This window comes from Marmota monax, unplaced genomic scaffold, assembly GCF_021218885.2.
Source record: "Marmota monax isolate L192 unplaced genomic scaffold, Marmota_monax_Labrador192_F-V1.1 WCK01_AAM20220418_F8-fsc00120, whole genome shotgun sequence".
Taxonomy (NCBI): domain Eukaryota; kingdom Metazoa; phylum Chordata; class Mammalia; order Rodentia; family Sciuridae; genus Marmota; species Marmota monax.
Window position 1 is genome coordinate 4,471,143 of NW_026694424.1, and position 17,118 is coordinate 4,488,260.

Here is a 17,118-nt window from a genome sequence, read left to right on the forward strand (position 1 = left end):
GGTGTGACCAAGCACGGCCAGAGGAAGGAGAAGTTGTGCTCCATCTGTGTACAGTATGTCAAAATGCATTCTACTGTCATGTATAACTAATTAGAACAAATGTAAAAATTTTTTAAAGTTTCTTTGAAAAAAAAAGGCATGAAATACAGCCAGAAATGCTACAACCAAGACAAGGCAAGGCTGGCAAAATGTTCTGGAGCTACCAAGGAGAATGAGAGACATTCCCATACATGCCTACCCTTCAAGAATCCCTGTCACACTGAACAAGCATAGAAACAGAGGTTGAGGGGTGGCCGAAGGACGTAGAGCTCTGTATCTGCTTTGCTGACACTTTCTTTGTCTACGGTGTTGTTGCATTGGTACCTGGCAAGAGTGATTTTTTTTTTTTTGTACTGAGGATTGAACCCAGTGGTGCTTAACCACTGAGCCACATCCCCAGCCCTTTTTATTTTGAGACAGGATCTCACTAAGTTGTTTAGGGCCTCACTAAGTTGCTGAGGCTGGCTTTGAACTCACAATCCTCCTCCCTCAGCTTCCTGAGCCACTGGGATTACAGGCATGGGCCACTGCGTCCGAAGAGTGACTTGATATACTTCAAACTATGCCTCAAGCATAAAGTTTAAAGTTAGAGGGGAAAAATGGCAGACTGAACATAATCTGAGAACAATGGGGAAGATGAAGGAGAAGAAACATTCAAGGTAGAGATGGTTATATTCTGAAGGAAGATAACTCATTCCTAGGCATCAGAGAACAAAATCAGACATTCATGTTTTGACCTAATAGACATTCACATCCTGAAGTTTAGCATTCTTCCCAAAGTGGCTATCAGGACGTGGTGTGGCCCCTTTCCGGGCATTAGGCAAAGACTGAAAACATCATTTTGCAGAGGTGTTGGTCACCTCAAATCATCTTCTAGAAGAAGACAGCCTACAGTCTGAATCAGGGGGTAGCAAAGATGCTTTCCAAGAGATCAGAGCATTAACAGAGTGGCTAGACATGACAACTCAAGAGTTTCCCTCAGCCCGCACCTTCTGTCCTCTTACTTTAAACAGTAAGTAAACTCCACGGTTCACTGTGCACCAGAGGGACACTCTTGCTTTATGGGAGGTAGAATGGCAAGACCTGGACACCAAAGTCCATCTGCCTTCTCATGAACCTCTCAACATTACCTCTCACTGGCTTTGTGGCCGTCAACAATTGCTTAACCTCACCAAATGTCTGTATTATGATGAACAAAGTATAGGAGACAATGATAGTGCCCACCTCCTCATGTTGCTGTAAGAATTACCTGAGATGATTATGTAAAGAGTGCCAATGTCTATCATATGATACTCAATAAAATTTAACTATTTGTATGACTTAAATCAAAAACTGAATTTAGAGGAGGGAGTATCTGTAACTGATCTATTTCATTCGATGCTTTAAGTTGAAACTCATTGTCAAGTGCAATCAGTTTACATTCCAAGGTATGCATTTACACAATTGTTGGTCTGCTTATAAAATTTCTAGAGAACTGAGGCCACCCTGTAGAGAGCAGTCTGCAGGTGCGCATGTCTGGCCTTGGTGGTTGCTCAAGGCCCATTGCTAGTGTCTACAAAGGGACAAAAGAAAACATGATGTTCCCATCAGATGATCCAACACTAATTTTGAATAAAATGGGAAAAGTCCAATGAAAGGAATGATCCTGAAAGAGGAGGTGGAAGTCATGGGGGCCATCCAGGTTTAATGCCATCTCAAGTTCACTTGTGCATTGTTTAAGTGGAATGTGTGCTGAGAAACGTGGTGTCAGGCAATTTTGTCTTGTGCAAATATCATAGGGTATTTGCATAATCCTACATAGCATCATCTTCTGCACCTAGAACCGTGATGAACAAAAGGAGAGTAAATTGAGCACAAGAGAAAATGATGTCCTCGAGAGACACAGTAAGCACAAGCTGGATGAGCTGCTGCCAGTGAAACACAGCAGACTGTCTTACAGTCGGCTTTTTCATGTTAGTGTAAGGAGTCCACTCTAACGTAACAGTGAGGAATTTGAGTAAATGCATGACCCATTAACAGTCATTTATTATCATCAAGTATTGTGTACATAATTGTTTTTACCCCAGCATCAGCAAACCCATCAGTCATGTGCTCATGGTATGACATCACAGGCAACAAGATTTTTTTTTTTGAGCTCCACTTCAGTCTTATAGATCTCGCTCATATATGTGGGTCTGTCATTGACTGATATGTCATTATTTGGAGCCTGACCATACAAACAGAAAAGTTTGAAGGAAAAAGAGATTTAAGTTTTAGGCTTCATTGACTAACACAACAATCCCTAATAGTGCACATGTCCATGCAGCAAAAATATTAGAAATTTGTTGTAAATGGGATCCTCTTAGCCCATTTTCCATGATGGATTTGATATTGGTATTTATTTACACCCTGCTATTTGCATATGCAAGCTCCCTTTAACAGATGTGTTATTTTCATCAATATAATTCCTATAAAAGGATCATTTAATGGTGTTATGGAGTTAATTCTCAGCAGCTTGTGTCAGCTGGGAGAGCCAAGTGCACACATACATCCCTTTGCACCAACACTTTCAATGACATCGTGTCAGTAGCTTGATCTCAGTTATAAAGGAAATATTTATGTTAAGAAGTCAACAAAGGCTACAGATCAGTTTGTTGTTAAATGTTTACAGGAATATCTCTGATTTTATTTCTGGCCCTATTGTCCTCAGGCATGGTCATGACTTGTTTGGGCCAATGATATGAGAACAAGTGATATGTGTCATTTTCAGGCAGTTTTAAAAGCCATTGTGTGTTTTACTGTGTTATTTCCCATGCCACTGCTACCGACAATGCTCCAATTAGTACCTGTCCCATTAGGATAAATCCCAAAGTGACAACAGGATGGAGATAACAGACATTGAAGGCCCAAGTCAATCCATGTGAATGTGTAACATGGGTGGGCATGAGTGCCTTTGTTATTTAAAGCCACTGAAATTTGGGGCTTGTTTGTTATGCAGCATAATACTGTCTATGCTGACTGATTATATCTACTCTGTTTCTCAAATAAGTTACTTCGCCTCCTCAGACCTCCATTTTCCCATCTGCAAAATGAAGGTGTTGAGTACTAACAACTTTCTAACTTTAAAATCTATGAATATTTTACCAGAATTTCATGAATGTACAAATTTGTCAACATGAACTCAACTACTGTATGTATAACTATAATACACTAATTTTTTAAATGGGGAAAAAGAATTTGGAGAAAGAATAAATTCCAATAGTAAAAAAATCTCAGTAGCAGTTATTAGTCCTATATCTAAGCCCATCGTATGACAGTCTTTTTGAACTCTAGTTTTTTTGTTTTTTGTTTTCTCTATGAAATGAAAACTGAGATGGGGTAACTTTTAAGTCTCCTTTAAACTATAAAAAAATACTTGGTTTTATTGACAGAACTACAAGTAAAACAAACACAGGACACATGAATTCCTTAAACCAGTGCTTCTCAAACTTTAATATGCAATATGAATCACCTGAGTGTGAATTCAGATTTGGTCGGGCTGGGGTAGATCATATTTCTGCCCTTAGAAAAAGCCCCAGTTGGTGCTAATGCTATTGGTTGGTGGTCACACCAAATCTCTGGAGGAATGTAGCTTCTTTGATTCAAAAAGAAGTACTCACTTATTGCCTAGGCATCATTGCCAAATTTTGAAGCAATCATGCAGAATAAATAGGACAAAAATGGCCCTTATCAGGAGCTTAAAACATCAATTTTCCAACCCTCATTCCTCAACAAAGCAACTAATGTATAATAATAATAATAATAATATAAAATATTTGCACTTGATTTTAGGAAAACATGAAGAGAACCAAGGCTTTCGTCTGTTTCCTTACTACAGGAAGTGTTGTGCTCATTCAAAGGGTAATGTCAAGTGCATGACAACATTTAGGATCCATCAATGGGCAAAGGACATTCTTCACAGAAGAAAAAATACCATCAGTCAACAAACACATGAAAAAGTGTTCAACATCTCTAGCAATTAGAAAATTGCAAACCCAAACTAAGATTTCATCTCACTCCAGTCAGAATGGCAATTATCAAGAATACAAACAACAAAAAGTGTTGGCAAGGATGTGGGGGGAAGGGTACACTCTTACACTGCTGGTGGGACTGAAAATTGGTTCAACCTCTATGGAAAGCAGTATGAAGATTCCTCAAAAAACTTGAAATGGTACCACCATTAGACCCAGTTATCCTACTCGTTTGTTTATACCCAAAGGACTTAAAATCAGTATACTATGGTGACACAGCCACATCAAAGTTTATAGCAGCTCAACATACAATAGCTAAACTATGGAACCAACCTAGATGTCCTTCAACAGATGAATAGAATAAGAAACTTTGGAATAAATAATATGCAATATGAATCAGCCTTGAAGAAGAATGAAATTATGGCATTTGCAGGTAAATGGATGGAACTGGAGAATATCATGCTAAGTGAAATAAGCCAATCCCAAAAAACCAAAGGGCGAATGTTTCCTCTGATATCTGGATGCTAGTTCACAATGAAGGGGGCGCCTAGGGAAGAATAGAGGTACTTTGTGTTAGGCAGAGGGAGTGAAGGGAAGGGATGGGGTTTGGGGGTAGGAATGACAGTAGAATGAATCAGATATTATCATCCTTTGTGCATACGTGTCTGGTGTGATTCTACATCACGTACAACCAGAAGAATGAAACGTTATACTCCATTTATGTATGATGTCTCGAAGTGCATTCTGCTGCCATTAGAACAAAACAACAAAAGGACCTGAACTCAAAATACAACTCACTCTCCTCAATAAATTGGTCTCTGTACTCGTCTCCTCCAGAGAAGCAGAATTATGGTTTTATATTTGTAGAAAAAGATTAAGCTTAAGGAGATAGATCACACAATAACAGAAAGTGACAAGTCTCAAGATTGGCAGGCAGCAAGATGGAGACCCACTAGGCCTGACAGTGTAGGTCTAGGCCAAAAATAGCTGACCCAAGACCCAGGAAGAGCCAGTGTTCCAATCCAAGTTCAAAGGCAGGAAAAAGCTGACAGCTCAGTCCAAAGATAGTCAGGCAGCAGGAATTCTCTCTTACTTGGGAGAAAATCAGTCCTTTGGCCCTTTTCAAATCTTTAACAGACTGGGTGAGGCCCATACAAGTTAAGGAGAGCAATCTAATTTTCTTGGTCTGCCAATTTAAACCCCACACAGAAACACCCTAAATAACACCTAAGTAATGCTTGACCAAATATCTGGGTACCCTGTGACCCAGGCAGGTTGACACATAAACTTAACACAGTTCCTTTTGAATTTGCTTTCTATAGAGTGTTTTTTTTTTAAGTATTAGTACAACTCAAAAAGAACAACAAAAATTTGAAAATGGATAAAGGAATTAAATAGAAACTTCTCCAAAGGAGATGTACAAATACCCAGTAAGCATGTATAAAATGCTCCACATCACTAAGCATTAAGGAAATGCAAATCAAAACCACAATGAGAGGGTTTCACACCCATTGGGATGACTATTATTTTAAAAAAATGGAAAATAACAAGTGTTTGCAATGTGGAAAAATTGGAATCCTTATGTACTGCTAGTAAGAGAATAAACTCATACAGCCACTGTGGAAAATGTGTATCAGTTCCTCAAAAAGTAAGACATAGAATTATCATGTGCTCTGGCAATTCAGTCTCCAGGTATATACCCAAAAGAATTGAAAGCAGAGTTTATAAGTCACCCAGTGATAGTACTTTGTTATAGCAGCTAAGGGATACTTGTATATATCATTAGCAGCATTATTCTCAAAAGCCAAAGGTGGAAACCACCCAAGTACCCACCAGTAGATGCATGGATAAATAACATGTGCTCTCGATGTATAATGGAGTAACATTCAGCCTTAGAATGGAATGAAATTCTGATACATACTACAACATGAATAAACCCTGAGGACATCATGCTAAGCAAAAGAAGACAGGGACAAAAGGAAAGTATTATTGGATTCCCTTTATAGGACTGCCGTGGTCTGAATGCTTGCATCCCCCTACATCCACATTAAAACCTAGTCACCAGTGAAGGTGTCACCAAGAGCCTCGGAGAGGTGATGGGACAAACAGGGAAGCCGATGAATGCTGTTAGTGCTCTTAGAGACCAGGGAGATCACTCACCCTTTTCCACCCCATCAAGACACAGAGAGAAAGCACGATATATGAACCAGGACAAGGGCCCTCACCAGAGAGAGAAGTTTGATCCTTAATTCTCAGCAACCAGATTTGTGATAAATAGATTTCTGTTGTTTATAAGTCACCCAGTTGATAGTCCTTTGTTATGGCAGCCAGAATGGGCTAAGATAATGAAGTCCCTCGAGTAGGCAAAGTCACAGAGACAAGAGAGCAGAACAGAAGTCTCCAGGGGCTGGGGATATTTTAACAATCAGAGGTTGACAATAGTCATGAACAGTAGAAATGGGTTCTATTCAGGAACTATTGCAAGAGAGAGAAAGAAACTTCAGAATAGAACTGAAGCTCAATTCCAAATACACCAAAGGGATTTACAGCCAAGGAGCAAGTTGGGCGACCAATGGATAGACAATTAACAAGAGACCTAAAAAGTAGGGAGGAAATCTTGCTAAACTGACCTAACAGGATTCTTTCTTTCTTTCTTTCTTTTTTTAGGAATTGATAACCTGTTACTTTAATTTTTTTGTTATTTTTTTATTGGTTGTTCAAAACATTACAAAGCTCTTGACATATCATATTTCATACATTAGATTCAAGTGGGTTATGAACTCCCATTTTTATCCCAAATACAGAATGCAGAATCACATCGGTTACACATCCACATTTTTACATAATGCCCTATTAGTAACTGTTGTATTCTGCTACCTTTCCTATCCTCTACTATCCCCCCTCCCTCCCCTCCCATCTTCTCTCTCTACCCCATCTACTGTAATTCATTTCTCTCCTTGTTTATTTTCCCATTCCCCTCACAACCTCTTATATGTAATTCTGTATAACAATGAGGGTCTCCCTCCATTACCATGCAATTTCCCTTTTCTCTCCCTTTCCCTCCCACCTCATGTCTCTGTTTAATGTTAATCTTTTCTTCCTGCTCTTCCTCCCTGCTCTGTTCTTAGTTGCTCTCATTATATCAAAGAAGATATTTGGTATTTGTTTTTTAGGGATTGGCTAGCTTCACTAAGCATAATCTGCTCTAGTGCCATCCATTTCCCTGCAAATTTCATGATTTTGTCATTTTTTAATGCAGAGTAATACTCCATGGTGTATAAATGCCACATTTTTTTTATCCATTCATCTATTGAAGGGCATCTGGGTTGGTTCCACAGTCTAGCAATTGTGAATTGTGCTGCTATGAACATCGATGTGGCAGTATCCCTGTAGTACGCTCTTTTAAGGTCTTCAGGGAAAACAATAAGAGAGGTAAATAGGGAGCCTACATCATGGGAACAAATTTTTACTCCTCACACTTCAGATAGAGCCCTAATATCCAGAGTATACAAAGAACTCAAAAAATTTAACAATAAGATAACAAATAACCCAACCAACAAATGGGCCAAGGACCTGAACAGACACTTCTCAGAGGAGGACATACAATCAATCAACAAGTACATGAAAAAATGCTCACCATCTCTAGCAGTCAGAGAAATGCAAATCAAAACCACCCTAAGATACCATCTCACTCCAGTAAGATTGGCAGCCATTATGAAGTCAAACAACAAGTGCTGGCGAGGATGTGGGGAAAAGGGTACACTTGTACATTGCTGGTGGGACTGCAAATTGGTGAGGCCAATTTGGAAAGCAGTATGGGGATTCCTGGGAAAGCTGGGAATGGAACCACCATTTGACCCAGCTATTGCCCTTCTCGGACTAACAGGATTCTTTCTAAGGGCAGGTAGGGTGATTAGCTAGCACCTGGAGGATGGAGAGGGTTGGTAAGGAATTTCATCAGACATTGAGAGGGATCAAATAGACCTGACTTAGTGGGATTCTGGTTGCACCTGGATGCTGCAGGCCTGACGAGGAGGAGGCCAAAGTTCAGGTCCAGTCAGGAAGATGACTTAAAGAGCCTGTCTTAAGTCAGGCTAGGAGAGTCTCCGTTACAGGAGGGGTGAGATCCCCTGCCTGTTCCAATACCAGGCAGCTAGTGTGTTATGGGCATAGAGTTTCTGCTTGGGACGATGGAAAAGTTCTGAAAATGAATGATGATGATGGTTTGCACAACATTTTGAATGTACTTAATGCCAATCAATTGTATGCTTAAATCTTGTTAAAATGGTAAATTTGTGTTATGTATATGCCACTACAATAAAAAAGCTTTCAAAAAAAGTATAAGTATGAATTTACAATATTTTTTAAAATTTCTAGTTTAACAAACCATAGCATTTATTTCCACTGAGGAATTTTTACCTTATATTTAGTATTTTCTCTCTCTCTCTCTCTCTCTCTCTCTCTCTCTCTCTCTCTCTCTTCTCTTCTCCCCCTCAAATACTCCCAAGACAAATTAAATTTGAAGTCAGGTGGGGTAAATTGGAGGAGATATCAAGGCAGCCAAAGATAGCACTAGGATTTTTAGGTTTGACATAAGCAAGAATGTGGTTTGATGCATGTAAGTTCTCACAAAAGCTAAAAGAAAGGAAACCATGTACAAAAGCCCAATTGAATATGGATATTAAATTAGAAAACATCCAGGAATTGTGTTCTGGCAATTTAAAAATATCGTGGTTTGCCACATGCTTGGGTACATGAAGTCAGGCATACATAGTATCCCATGCCTGTCCCAATACCATGCACCTAGCAATACTCAATAAATATTTTCTAAGTAAATGAAGTTAAGAATGATTCTCCAGGATTGGTATCCATGAACATAGTACACCAATATTCGTAACACAATCCAAGAAGAACTAACCAGCTTCATAAGCAACCTTAGGAAGCTCAGAATGACAACAAGCAACAGTTATCAAGTAAATATTTTTAGAAGACTCAACTTGTCTGTGTACAAACAAGATCCAACTGTACCCTGTAAATATTTTTTTTTTAAAGTAAAATACGAAGTGGACAAAATTTGCAAAATCTCTGAAAACAAATTAGTTACCTGACTTGGAATGAAACTCAGGTTTCAACCATGGCCCCAGGGTTTAGGAGGTCAATCCTCCTCTTCTCCTGCTCTCTCTCCATTTCAGCCCCAAGAATACAAAGGCCTTTGCCCTCTCTCTGTCTCCTCTACCTGGACAGCTCTCCCTGAGCCACCTGCATATGTATCATTTCCCTCCTACAGGACCTTATTCAAATGCACCATCTCAGCAACACCTTTATCTATTTATATTTATATTGTTTGTATTTGCAATGCCATCTCAACTGCTGCATTCCTCTTCTTGGTCTGGGGCCTCCCAAAATAGCCTGAGCAAGGATTTGAATGCTGGGGGCTAAATGAGTTTTCCATCCCAAGTTGTCAAAAGGCAGAACCAGAGAGAAGTGAAAGATAAAAGGAGGGAAGGATCAGCAAGTATATGCAATCCAGCCTGCTGCCTCCATGCAATGATTGAACCTTCCAGAGACCTTCTGAAGAAACTGATCCCCTCCTGACCCCTACCATGACAGGAGGACCCGTAGGCACTGCCTGCCTGCACTCCTAGATGTGCTTGGCTGAGGATAGAGCTGATTCCCAAAGACGTGCTAGACTCAACATCAGAGAAGACCCAGGGAAACAAACAAGGACATGGCCGTGAGGCAAAGCACCATCAGATTGCCCTGTGCAGAGCTGGTCAAGTTCTGCGAGGAACTGCTCTCAGCAGCAGTGGATGGAGTCAAAGGGAGACTGTGAAGACTTTTGTTCTCGCCAGCACCTGACATCCAGTCAAAGCCCTCCATATCTGTGGAGTCTGCATTCCTGTATTCAACCAAACTCCTTTGTGGTTTTGATTTGGGTTTGTTTTTTTTTTTCCTTACAAGATCTCTCCAAGTTGCCCAGACTGGATTCAAACATGTCATCCTCCTGCTTCAGTTATTACTGAGTAATTCCAAGTAGCTAAAATACAGGTGTGTACACTGCTTCACCAAGGACCCTTCCCATCCCAGGAATTGACCCACAATTGCCCGTAGTGACAACCGGGTTATAACACCCTGCAGTGGCTTCACTTCCTTCCTCTCACTTCCTCACCCACTTCCCTAGGAACGTCTTCCAGACGCATTGTGCTCAGATCCTTAGTGTTTCATGTTGACCCCAACTCTTGGAGCATCTCAAGGGATGGTTCAACAGAATCCAGTGTGATGACAATCCAAACCAAGTGTAGTGATAGACGTCTTAGGGACACAGGCACTTCTCAAGACACAGATGGTTCCACTCACAGGGCTCCAGAAGCTTACATTAGGGACCTATCTGTTGGCCAATCCCTTCATGATCCCCTGGAGCTGCTAAAGAATCTATGGCAAGGGAGCTCCTGAGACGCCTGATGCATGAAGTGTGGTTCTGTGCATGAGCGTACAGTAGGCCTTTGGTCTCAGGTGGTAAGTAGAGCAAAATCACTGTGGGTTTTTGAGCCAGAAAATATCAATATGAATTGTGCTTCAGAGAAGTTAATCTGACATTTGCATACAGATTAGGCAGGAAGGGAGAATAAACTCCTGTTTTCCAGTTAACCAAGAGAATGAAGCATTTATTTAGATATTTAATCAAATATATTTGGAATCAAAAGACAAAATAAGAGAGTGAGAAAGAGAGAATGAGAAAAAAAGTTCTCTAATGAGCGGAGCAGACCTATCCACCAAACTTTGGCCAGGAGCCCTGTAAATAAACCTATAGAACAAAGTTCCGTTCAGAGAAGAGTTAGGGAGCTAAGCTGGGAAGGGCACACACAGTAGCAGACAGCATCCTGTGCGAGGGGAAACCACAGGCAGGAAACAGCCTCTGTCTTTAGGCCTTTCTAAGATATTTATACTCCCCTCTGTGGCCAGCAAACATAACTGGTGTAACTTGGATGAAATTTTAATTATACGTGATTTTAATGATTTAAGTTGCTGTGGGTGGAGAGGGGAAGCCAATCAGGAGGGAGTAAAGGTTCACCCAAATACAACCGTCTGTTTCCCCTCAAGCTTGTAGAAAAACCAGCATTCCAGAGGAAGGTCTCCAGGTTCAAGGCTTTAGAAAGGAGAGAGCCACATGATTCTGGATCCTGGCTACGGCCCTGGCTTTGTCCAGACCCAGCTTTGCCACAACAGGGCAACAAGTTCTCTGATCCAGAGTCGATCCTCTTGCTATAAAGGATAATGGGGGGACACTGTCATCTCCGTGCTCCCCAAGTTCTCACCTCTGTTTTCTCCTCCTATACCTCCTCTCCCTCTCTACTGTTTTCCTCTAGACTGGCCCTCACTGGTCAGGAGCTGCAGCAGGAGACCACTCTGATCTGCCCAGGACATGGCCACTGTTACCTTGCATGCGGGAAGGAGGTTGCTGGATTGGTCTCCACGTGGAGCTCTAGAAGGACCCGGTGAGACTTTCACCCAACATGGATTGTGCGAACACCTTCCTGGCCCAGAGATTCTTACCACGAAGCTCAAAAGCCCTGTGTCTTTATGATCACAAGTCCTGATTCAGCACACATCCCTCTGCTCAGGGGGGCTTTGCAAGATGGCCAGTGGGCCTTGCAGCAACAAAATATGTTTTCATTCATTCAGCCACTTCCTGAAAATTAGCGACTGTGCTAGATGCCTCGAGGGCTACCACAACGAACAGGATAGGGGTTCAAGCCTCAAGTCACGGGCAATTTGGCAGAAGGCAAAACATGTCTCTAGATCACAGAACAACGCAAGGCACCCTTCCCAGAGCCCATGGGTGAGACAGCTCTCAGGAGGGGAGGAGGAGGGATCAGGCAAGTATCACAAGTAACATTCCAAGTTGGACTTGGAGGGTGAATAGGATCTTTATGTGGAAAGACAAGGAATTCCAGGAAAGGTAGGAATGTGCAAGGTGTGTGCATTCAGGGACAAGAATTAGTTCATTTTGGCTCAAGTTTGTGTGTGTTAAAAGAGGTGAAGCTAACAGAGTTAAAGATTGCAGATAGAATTTGTTTTATAGGTAATAAGGAAGCAATTAGTGTCAAAGCACCTGGTTCCATCCCTCACTTGAAAGATTACAGCCCCACACCTACTGGGGTTAGGAGCCTTTCCCAAGCTCCAGCGGCAAGGCAGAGCTGGCTCTCGTCCCCAGTTCAGGGCCTTTTCACAACACTGAGTGCCTATTTCACAACAGAACAGAGCCTTAGGACACATCATCTGGCAGCGGGATAGAGGGGAGGACAGAGGTAAAGGGCTCTGGGCATGGGAGGCCTTGGCAGGTTCCAGGAAAGGAATACTGGGCCCCTGGACCACGCTCTTGGCAGTGGACATGCGGAGGAAGGTAGGAGTCCAAGAGTAACTGTGGAGGGAAAGTTTACAGGACAAGATGACTGTTTGGATGCGTGGGCTGTGGCAGGGGAGGCAGAAGAGTCGATTCCAAGGTTGTAAGCCCCAGTGACGAGGAAGCCCTTTTATGGACAAAGGAAGTTGCCCACTCTTTCCTGAGCTCCGGGCCATGCCCCTCTGCTCCACCCTGCTGCCCAGAGCTCTCGTGGAGGTTGTCCTGGCCTCCAGGTCAGCCACGTGCACAGAGCCCCTGCCCCCCAACGGGGGACAATAGACACACCCACCCCTCCTATTTTCCCCTCTTCTTCTTGGATTTCTCATCTCCGTAAACCTTTGTTGTTTAATCCTTAATTTTTCTTTGGTCCCCCAAATGTAATTGTTTTCTAATTTTAGATTCTGTTCTCTTTTCATATTAGTAACGCAGCATAGAAATTCCGTTCAAATAAAGTGAAAAAGAAAGGGAACTTAATGGTTTTCTTTGAAGTGTATAGGTATGTACGGTTTTAGGTAAAGCTGAGTTTAGGCGTCTACATTCTCTCTCTCTCTCTCTCTCTCTCTCTCTCTCTCTCTCTCTCACACACACACACACACACACACACACACTGGTCTACTTGTGTTTCTGCTGGCTTTGCTCCTAGGCACACTCTCTGGTCAGATGGTCTCCAACAGCTCTACTGCCTCCTGGCTCAGTTGCTCCAGTGGAAGTTCAAGTTCTAAGGGTCCCAACGAAGGTGCTGGGATTTGGTTTTATTAGACCCAGTTGGGTCAGGTGACATTCCTAAAGAAATCACTGTGGGCAGAGGGTGGGATGTGTGATTGGCCAGGCTTGGAGGACATGTGGCTGGGATTGAGCTGATCCAGTCATGTGAACCAACAGTTGGAAAGGGAGAGTCCCGACTAGGAAACTCAAACAAAAACCACATAATTGTGACCATGATGGAAGAGGAGTGGATGCGATCGAGCGAGAGGAAAACAGCATGGGTTTGTTATTGTCTGCATCTGTTCATAGCGGTTCATGTCCTAAGTTTCTTATTTTTAGGGCTGGTTTCTCTGAGGGTTTCTGGACCCCTTAGCTGTCACTTTGTCCAAACATGTGATTGGTTCATCCAACTCCTTGCATTCAAAGTCCAACACGTCTGCTCTATTTTCTGCTAATCTACATCCTGCCACCATGTTCTAAGTCACTTGCAGCTATGACTCTGGAATCACCTTTATATTTCCCTCCTCTCATACCTGAGCACTTCCCTTCCTCCCCAGGTGTCTCTTTTTTTTCCTTGTGATTTGACAACTCCTGCCTTGAAGACGCAGAGTCTATCTCCCCACCCAATGAATCCAGGTTGAACTTGTAGTTTTCTTTGGCTAACCGGAGATGGCCTCTGTGACTGCTTTTCACTTCTTCTGTCTTCACCAGGAGACAACCCTCAAGCTAACCTGTGGAGCCAAGACAAGCCATCCCACGTGGCCATCCTAGACTAGCCAGGCACCAGATGAACTACCAGCTAACCACAGATGCTTGAGACAAGAGTCAAAAGCAAAAAACAAAACATCTGCTAACCTGAGCCCACTCCAACTTGATGACCCGCAGAATAATGGGCTAAGTAAATGTTTGCTTTATTGAAACCACCACACTTGAGATTTCCATGTTACACAGCAAACATCAATTAATGCGCTTTATTTCCATATCTTACCTGGTTGATGAACTGGTGCTTCAGCTGGTCTTAGAACGACTAGTGATATCTATTTCTAATACCTACATGGTGCTTTTCCTGTGTCAGACAGCGTGTGAAGCACCAGTATACAATAATTCACCAAAAGGTTTACAACATTAAATTACATAACTGTCCACTATACAGGGACACCAGAGTGCATGTGATGGAGAATCACTGGGGGAAATTCTTCAGCCTGGAAACAGAAGCCAAGCATTCAATGATATCCGGGCAGCGAGGAAGCATCAGGGACCTTCATGACCAATTTTATCTATTATAGACATCTCTCTCCAACATAAAATATCCAGCCCAAGAATATGACTTTCTTTTTAAACAACCACACTAAACGACCACCCATCACTCTAAAAAAATACATGAGAGCGAGTGTGGTGGCGCACGCCTATAATCCCAGTGGCTCGGAAGGCTTTGAAAGGAGGATTGCAAGTTCAAAGCCAGCCTCAGCAATGGCAAGATGATAAGCAACTCAGTGAGATCCTGTCTCTAAATAAAATACAAAATAGGACCGAGGATGTGGCTCAGTGATGGAGTGCCCCCTGAGTCCAATCCCCAGTACCAAAAAAAAAAAAAAAACCCATGAGAATGAGAATTGCATACACATCAATGGGAATTTCCCAGCTATCCCTGAGGTCTGAATTACTCCTGATTGATTGAAAAAACCCTCCAATGAAATATTACAGTTCTAAAATAGGAATGCATTACTGTATCATCTTACAATATTTATCAAAGCTACTGTGTTTAACAGACAAGTTAAATCCAGACAATTACCTACCAGGTTTTTAAGGATAATAATACTAATGATAAAGGTTACCCCAGCCACCTATCAATTCATCTGCCATTGTTCCCAAAATAACACATGTCTAAAATTAATCCCACGGCAATTCTACCAGGGAAAGGTCACTATTGTAGAGAATCCCAGAATGGTGGGATGGAAGTGGCAGAGAAAAAAGTATATTAGGAAAACATAGCTTTTTTTAAATTAAAGGTTAAAGGTATTGATCTAGTGTTAGATTGTGTAAGATTCTTCAATACTCCCCAAATATATTTCACTTAGTCCAATATTTCCAGTAGCTATTTAGTTTGTTGTTTGCTATCCCATTTATCCCAAGTATGCAGGAGCCTGAAGGGCTTCCTCCTTGTGAACAAGTGAGTTTGAAAGGAAAGGTTTTACAGTCAACCATAAAAATGAGCCCAGTTAAGAATTTTATTTTGGTCGATAAAGCACCACCAGATAGGTAGAGGTCAACCTTAACAAGGTCATAAAACAGGGAGAAGAGGCAGACTAAGGCTTCCCTATTCCCAGGACATAGGAGCTTCTAGCATGGGGTGGGCATTCTGCATCCTGGAGAACGGAGCTGTGTTCCTAGAGCCTAAAACATGATGCAGCTCCAGGCCTCAAACTATTTCAATCTCTATCCCTGCTAAAGCACCCGCAAACATTCCACGAACAGGTGAACAAAAGGAACAATGAGGAAATGGGGCAAAGATGACCTGATTTAGAAGGTGTAATATGAGACCTGAAGTGACCTAACGTCATGAAACCAAAGGTACGCCACGCAACCCGTCATGCATTCAGTCATTTGTACCCTGCATGGCTTGTACACTAATTGACCCCTCATTATCTACTATTGGTAAATGCAAAAGGTGAGAAAACTTTCATAATGAGTGAAGCATTAAAAATGCCCAGAAGAAAAATTCTTCTAGAACAAGGGGGACAAAATGCTGTTGGCAATGGTATGTTTTACTGGCTGCTTAGAAACACGTGAAAAGTTGTAAGTATACAAGTTATATTCTCTTTTGCTATAAGATTACTCAAAAGAACTTACCAGAAAAAAAAATATAATCTTTCTTATGACTTGTGATCTGCATTGTATTGCTAAATATTCTTATTGTCTCAATATGGAACCCTGGGTTAACCTTTTAGCTTTTACTCGGTCTCTCTTGAAGACAAACTGAAAATGGATCTAGCTTTAAAAGGGTCACAGAAATTTCATTCCTTTATAGCACAGCGAATGTGCACAGTTGGAGGAATATGATATGCCAGATCAAAGACTGCCCCCAATCCCCTGTTGTGATTTCCTCTTCATGATGGTGCCACTTCGTAACCATTTTTTCCAGTGGTTAAAACGCACTGTTCCAATCCACGAAATTAACAAATAAAGAGCAGCCTAATCTGGAGCAGCTGCCAAGAAGAGAGGCCAAATTTTTAAATCCTAATATTCCTATGTCACCAATTTGTTTCCCCTATGGCTCAAAAAGTAAATAAGCACTTTAAGTTTCCATATATATATGTCAGTTATGCTCCTCGTTTTCTCATAGAATGATGCAGCTAGACTTGAACAAGACCCCAGAAACCACCAATCCTCATTTCACAAATGTGGAAATGGAAATCTGAAATTTTTAAAAATACTTTTGTTTATCTATCTATTTATTTATTTATTTTTGTAGTGGGATCGAACCCAAGGGTGTTTTACCCCTGAGCTACATCCCAGCCCTTTTTAAAAAAATTTCATCTTATTTTATTTGAGACAGGGTCTCACTAAGTGTTTTAGTCAGCTTTTTCGCTGCAGTGACTAAGTGATCTGACCAGCACAACTGTAGAGGAGGAAAGGTTTATTTAGGGCTCACAGTTTCAGAGGTCTCAATCCATAGACAGCTGGCTCCATTCCTCCGGGTTCAAAGTGAGGCAGGACATCATGGCGGAAGAGTGTGGCAGAGGGAACCAACTCACACGATGATCAGAAAGCAGAGAGAGACTCCACTCTCCAGATATAAAATATACACCACATAGCCACGCCCCCCCCCATGAACCGCTTTTTCCAGGTGCACCCCACCTGCCTCCATTTGCCACTCAGTTAATCCCACCAGGGATTAATTCATTGGTTAGATTAAGGTTATAACCCAATCGTTTCTCTTCCAAACCCTCTTGCATTGTCTCACATGTGAGCTTTTGGGGG